We start from the raw sequence: 6,642 nt of genomic DNA on the forward strand, positions 1-6,642 counted from the left end.
TACTAATCTGAAAACCCCACTGCCATCCTCTCTTGCTCACACTTCCCGTCACACTGATGCTGCCCAAAGTACCACTGATCCTTCCCATGCTCCCCCACTTTTCAGCCTTTGGAACTGCCTTCCTTGCCCTTTTCCACCCCTTGCAGAAAATCACTTTTCTTACATAAAACATGCTGGCAAACAAGAAAATTCTCTGAGGCTGAAAAACCTTGGTGTGCTGGGGTCATGACCTGATGCCTGGGAATTTACCTCCTGGCCTTTTATTTTTTTACACCAATCTCACAGGAGCTGAGCTGTGCCTGCTCTCACACCTCTGTGAGCTGCAAACAGCAACTCCTTCTTTGGTCCACAGCTGAGACCTCTCTACTGGGGTGAAAACATACCCATGTCCTATGGCCACACATTTTTCCTTTTGTGTCCTTTCTGAACTTCCTATTTTTTTCCCCTGGTCCCTGCTCTTCTGTATATCTTAGCTACTTTTATTCTTTTTGCATTTCCTTCTTTTTTTTGGCAATATTCAGTTTTTATCTTCTCTCCAATCCTAAGCTCGTCTCTTTGTCAATCATCCAGGCTCAGCAGCAAAACAGTTAATTTGAAGTGCCCTCATTAGACTTGAAATGAGATTAGTTGTAGAGTACAGGAGTTTTCACTTCTCAGGTACTGTTTTAAGCTATCCATTGTCTCAGGCAAAGAACACTACTTTAGTTATAACAACTCATATTTGATAGCTTCCCTCCAAAACCAGAGGGAAGACTACTTTTGTTTCCAAAGAAATTCTGATATTCTTAGAACTCGAATATGCCATTTGGGCCACATAAACATATGTTGGCCAGATGTTTAATATCCCTGTTTCAATGTGTTTTGCTACAATAAAGGAATAATGAATGTTCCTGCAGGACAGCTTCATGTAGATGAGGATACAACAAATGCATTTTGATTTTTGAGTGTGTAAGAAGAGCAGAGAAAAACAAAAAAATGAATAAAATGTAAATTCTGTTCTAATTTTTCCTCTGTGAACTTCATATTTTATCCATAGATCTGAGTATAACGTGCATTATGAGTTGACCAACAATATACTGTAAAAACAAGGCAAGGCATAATAAATGCCACATATATAACTCCATATAATGGGTCTATGGAATCTGCCCCTCCTACCTATACTCAGTTGGTATCTTCAGCTGCTTTCCAGCAAGACTGAACTTGGTTAAGTAAATGACCATCCGGAGTGTTTAAGTGTTCCACCAATTGAATAGATAAGCATTAAAAAATACTGACACTATAACGGATCAAATTTTGCCATAATTTATAGATCTTAAAATTCTCCAGGAGTTACTGGGCGTGTGTTGGTGTATCTGAAAGCAGCATTAAGTCTACGATTTATGGAATCAGTTTAGTACAGTGATAAGCCTATCAGAGATTAACACACACACACACAGTTTCTGCATTTTGTGAACTGCCATCAATCCCTAGTACTGCCACCAGAGACGATAATATCTTCTTGTCTGCAATAAAATACACTCTTTCTAAATTTGGTATGAGAAATATTTATTCCTTGCACAGCTCAACCATATGAATAAAGAACTCAAAATGACTAGATCAAGTCCAACACAAATCTGTTGGTATGCAGCATATTTTATGTCATACAAAGTTCTCCAAGTTACATGCTCAAATATGACACGAGACAACATATTGGGAACTTGGAATATGAAATTCTGGTTCTGCTAAAATCGTGGTCTAGTCATATCACTGCTTCCAATAGAGTTTGTCTCTAGGCAAGCCTCAGTTTTATCAGTGCTAGAATAATTTTGCAGAGCGTGGACTACAGATGAAACTGGTGGGTGAACATTCGTGTGCTTGAAATGTATTGTGCAGCTATGGCTGGTCCCTAACGGTGTATTATCTTCTAACTACTTAGCTACTTTGGCCCTTAATAGCACTGAAAAATGCCAGAAGATGGACAGAGTGATATAGAGTGATAATCACCACCAAAAGATGAGCTGGACAGCAGTGCTTCTCACTAGAGGGGAAAAGTCACTCAGATGCGAAATCAGGAAGCAATGAATAAAATAGCAAAAATAGCATTCTGAGGTAGGGTTTAAAATGAGCCTGAGACTGGACCACCTGATGTGGTCTGTGAGGTTTGTGGGGCATCATTTGGGAGTTAAGAGATGTGAACTGTTTTTTCAGCAGTTCCAATGGGACCAACTTTTCCCCAACTTGTCTTCCCTCTCTGTTCTGCTGTGCCTCTTCTATTTATCTTCTGGATTTGGTATTTAATTTTTCTGAGGAACAACTTCTCTCTCTTCTTATAAGGTATTGCAGTACAAATTATAATAAAAACCTGATTACTGTTACGACACAAAGATCATCTTACAAATTATATAAAGGATAAATAGATGAAGATGGAAGTCCCATCTCTGAAATGAAATATAGGGATCTAGTGTCATTAAAAGCTGATGTCACTAAAAGTCTGTTTAGAAAAAGCCTCTGTTTCCCAAAGGTGGGATTTTCCTGTGTGGAGATGTGTAAACCCAGAAGACTCTAGTCTCATCCTGCATTATATAAGAATATATAAAGTCAGCAACAGCAGATGCAACCATTCTATGTAGTCTAGAGTCCTTTCTCTGATAGTGTCCAGCAGTGGTGCTGTGGTAAGACTAAAGAGCAGGGCCAGCATACAGCAACCTCTGCCCTGTATACTCTTCCAGTCTCCAGCAAGTTTTGGCTTAAGAACCCCCTGTATAATACAGCAGCAGAGCTGCATCAGGTAGCTTCTGATGTTTATTCCTTCCAGGATTGTATTTTGATTACTTCTGAAACTCACAGGAACTTCTAGCATCTATAAAATCCTGAGAAAAGGTACTCTAGAGCTTAATTACGCATTATGCATTATTATGTTTCTTTGTTCTATTTGAACCTGCCACTTGCCTGCCTTGAACATGTGCTGTGTGATTCCAGCATGGTATTTCTGGCCTTTCCTCCAAGCTGAGGCGTAGGAAATCATGTTTGCAGACTCAGCAGTCTGAGGCAGCATACAGCAGCACTAGAGAGCCACATAGGAGATGCTGTTATTTTCATACCACTCCTCTTGGGCTTTCAAGAACCAAAAGACTCCTAGTCTTCTGGTCAGCCTTATTGACTGGATCTGGTTTTCTGGGGTTTGTGGATGGATGTACATGATAGCAAGCCTTCCTGGCAAAAGGAATGTCCTGGCTATCAAAAAGGAATTTGAAAAGAGTCTGTTTTCTTCCTTCCTCTGATTCACAGTCATGTTTCATTTCACCAGCTAAAAGCCCTGATGTGACACAGGAGGTTATTCAAGGCCATCCCATGGCAGTGCAGCTGAGTAAAAAGTATGGTTTACAACCTTACTAGCAGCTGAACATGCTAAATACACAACTAACTTGCCAGCATGAAGAAGCCACGTGGCTCCACCAGCTTTTTCACTGTAAAGATGATGGAATAAATTTTCCAAGCTGCACACAAAACTGTGCAGTACAGCCTCCTTCCTCCCTCTGCATCACTCTGCAATGGCTGTAAAGCAACACAATAAGCACCTTTATAGCCATGTTAAAGTTCCCCGATTTTCTGGTAAAGCTGTTGGTATAAAATCCCGATCCCTTACATGCTTTTTCAGACCCAAGTACTGTTTATTGCACAAGTGCAAGCTCAGGTCTGCTGACACTGCTGCGGGGTTTAACAAGAGGAGCACACCAGGTTGTGCCCTCCCATGCCCTCTCATGCTGCCAGCCTCAGTGCAGGCAGGTCCTCTACAGTGACCCCGACAAAACATCAGACTGTAGAAAAACTGGCAACAACTGTGCGCACATTTAGCGTTACACTCTTACTGGGTTTTGTTTACCTTCTCCTAAAATGATCTTTGTTCCTCTATGAGAGAAATTATGCCTCTTCTCTTCTTCCTTCTGAACATCACCAAAGGTGGTAGTAAAAAAGTGCTGAAGTTTTACCTTTTCTGGAATATTTGGGAATATGCGTGAATATAGAACCAAAAAGGATGTTCTACAGGTTTCGAATATCACACACAGGATTGCTGCACAGAGAGGGAGTGAGAGAAAGAAGGTTGTATATTTGATGGCTGAAATACTGCCAGTCTCTCCCCGCCACAAAACATGTTCATGACGCTGCCTAGACATAAAGTTCAGTGTTTCATTCCATCTCAATAGGGATTTTATGACTAAGGTGTCGAGGAAAAGAAAAGACCAATTTGTAGTTTTATTGATTAGGCTAAAGGTCAGGGGCAGATGTGTAGGTCATGGTGCTTCCTCTGAACAGACACAGGACCAAGGGCCTACCTTCTGAAAGTGAAGAATGAGGCAGGGGAGGGGGAACTTACACTGATGAAACATGACAGCTGAGATGTCAATCATGACCAAATTGGACAGGCTCAGAGATGGGAGGTCTCAAAGCAACCACAACTTTGCCCCATGCCTGCACGCTCTAGCAGAGGGGCTTGTACTTTGTTTGCTGAGGCTGCGATGTGGTGTATGGGCAAACCCCAGGATGTAATTTAATATAATAAAAACATAATTCATGGTGATGAAGTTTATGAGATCAGGTTTCCCAGCCCTAGCTGAACCACATAAAGCTTATACTGTCACTACAGGCATTTTGGCTGAAATGGTAGGGGCTTCTGCTGCATGGAGATAGCCTGGAAGGCATCTGTCACCATGCCCCTCTCTGGGCTGGCTGCAATGGTAGAATAACACAAAACTACACTGATTCATTGTCAGGAATTTAGTTTAGACTTAAAGTGCCATGAAGTGAAATGGTTTCCACAGCAATGTCAGTTTTTCTCCTCTACTAACATTAATTTTGTCCTCATTTGCCCCTGTGAATCACCACTGAAAGTGAGACTTGGTCTCTGTAGTATATTCTGTTCCAGGTCTCTCTGTGTTATATTTGCAGTGTAAAGCTGCTTATGGCTGAGACTCTGCTTACTGTAAAAGACAGAAGATCCAGCACAGCTTTAATTAAAGATGGTTTAAGCTAACTTTTGTTCCCGCTGATTCTGAACTGTGCCAAGAAGTCATCTTCATGCCTCTGGAACATCCCCTGACTGTTCTCCCTGCTTACCCTAAGACTAGCAATAGAAGGAGGTCTTCATACTTTCCTACCATTTATGATACATGCAGGCTAGGCAAACATTACTATAAGTGACTTCATTTAGGTATTGGTTTTCCTGACCTTACTTCTTCAGATGTAGTCAGTACAAAGCAAAAAATGGGTTTTGTTTTATGGTAAATTTAATCTTTAGGTACAAAGGATTCCTAACTCACAACTGACAGGCTAACACAGCTAAGCTCTTTGAAGAGGAAACAGAGAGCTAAAACCTTCCCTTTTACTTCTCTACCCTATATTCAGCTGAGGGCAAAGTAAGCCTGAAAATAGGCAATGTCCCTGAAGAAGGTATATCATTATATGTACAAAACATCTCTTAAGCATCTGTCCCATCATCCAGGCTGTAAGATGGCTTGATTAATATCCCACTACTTTACTAAATTTGTAATGAAGGAAACAATACTGGTAATTTCTTGGTATCTGATCCAGCCTTATGGCAGAGAAGGCAACTGTGTCTGTATACTGGTATCCCTTTGAGCCCTGTTTTCTCTCAATTTGGAATTAACCGAGGGCCAGTTGAAGGCCTTTGGAAGTAGAACTTTAGGAATGGTGCATGTTACACATGAGGTATCTCAGGAACTAAGATGGTCTAGCATACACACTTGCACAAACCACACGCTGAAGTAGAGAAAAGGTCTACTTTTATTTGCATTTTCTCATTCTAGATCTCATATTGGCTGAATTTTTCTGTGCCTGTACCATCTTCATCCTGATGGTTTTTGAGCTCCAGACAAAATCTGGTTTTATCACACACATGCCTTCCAGCAATCTAATTCCCCATCTTTCTTTTCATGCTGCCTTTCTTTCTTCTACCTTTCATCAGCTGAGTAATGAAGTTCCATGGTAAGTTCTGGTGATCATGAGACCTGAGTTCTAATGTCTTGAGGCAGAGAGTGGTGTAGTTGAGTTACACAGCTTGTTGCTACACAGTTTGGTGGCTTCTAGATGCCTGCTGAGTTATCAGTCAATTGGAGCTTTCGCCACAGCGAATTCATGACTGTGATAAGCTGCAAGAGTCATAAAAATATGGATGTCTTGTCTAAGAGCTCATTCTAAAGAAAAAGATGCATCCATGTGATTAGACAAAATCTTATAATAGTTATCTATACCTCAAGTAGCAATCTTCATGCCTAGCAGACTTAAGAATCCAGTGTAACACTTAGCACATATCTCCCTCTGTTCTATATCTTTTCTCTGGACTGTGGAGCTAGAGAAAGGTCCTAACCTCGTATAACAAGGATTGAATAGCCAAGGCTCTGTATTCAAATTATAGCCTCAATGCTCCATTACTGTGCATTTCTATCACCTTCAATGCTCACATATTTGAATGTCTGGTAAATAGGGTATTCTAGTAAGGAAAAAGGAAGGATCATATTTACTTAGTGTGATAAGAAAATAGAGAGCTGCAAGCAACTATATCGAGCATTTTGCAGCTGAGGGGGTTTGCATTTAACAGCCATGCCTATTAGACCACATCAGATCTTGTAATTAGCTAAGAGCACT

At 40.8% G+C, this 6,642-nt stretch overlaps 1 long non-coding RNA gene across 1 annotated transcript; it reads right to left on the reverse strand.

Moving 5' to 3' along the window:
- Positions 1-1,597: 1,597 nt before the first annotated feature.
- On the reverse strand, positions 1,598-4,951 carry LOC113966604. Its single transcript, XR_003533894.1, has 3 exons — positions 4,827-4,951; positions 3,849-3,923; positions 1,598-3,534 (listed from the first exon to the last, which is right to left on the reverse strand). It is a non-coding gene; the product is annotated as an uncharacterized LOC113966604 (long non-coding RNA).
- Positions 4,952-6,642: the final 1,691 nt, after the last annotated feature.

The sequence above is a fragment of the Neopelma chrysocephalum genome, unplaced genomic scaffold (genome assembly GCF_003984885.1).
Source record: "Neopelma chrysocephalum unplaced genomic scaffold, ASM398488v2 Primary Assembly neopelma1_60, whole genome shotgun sequence".
NCBI lineage: Eukaryota > Metazoa > Chordata > Aves > Passeriformes > Pipridae > Neopelma > Neopelma chrysocephalum.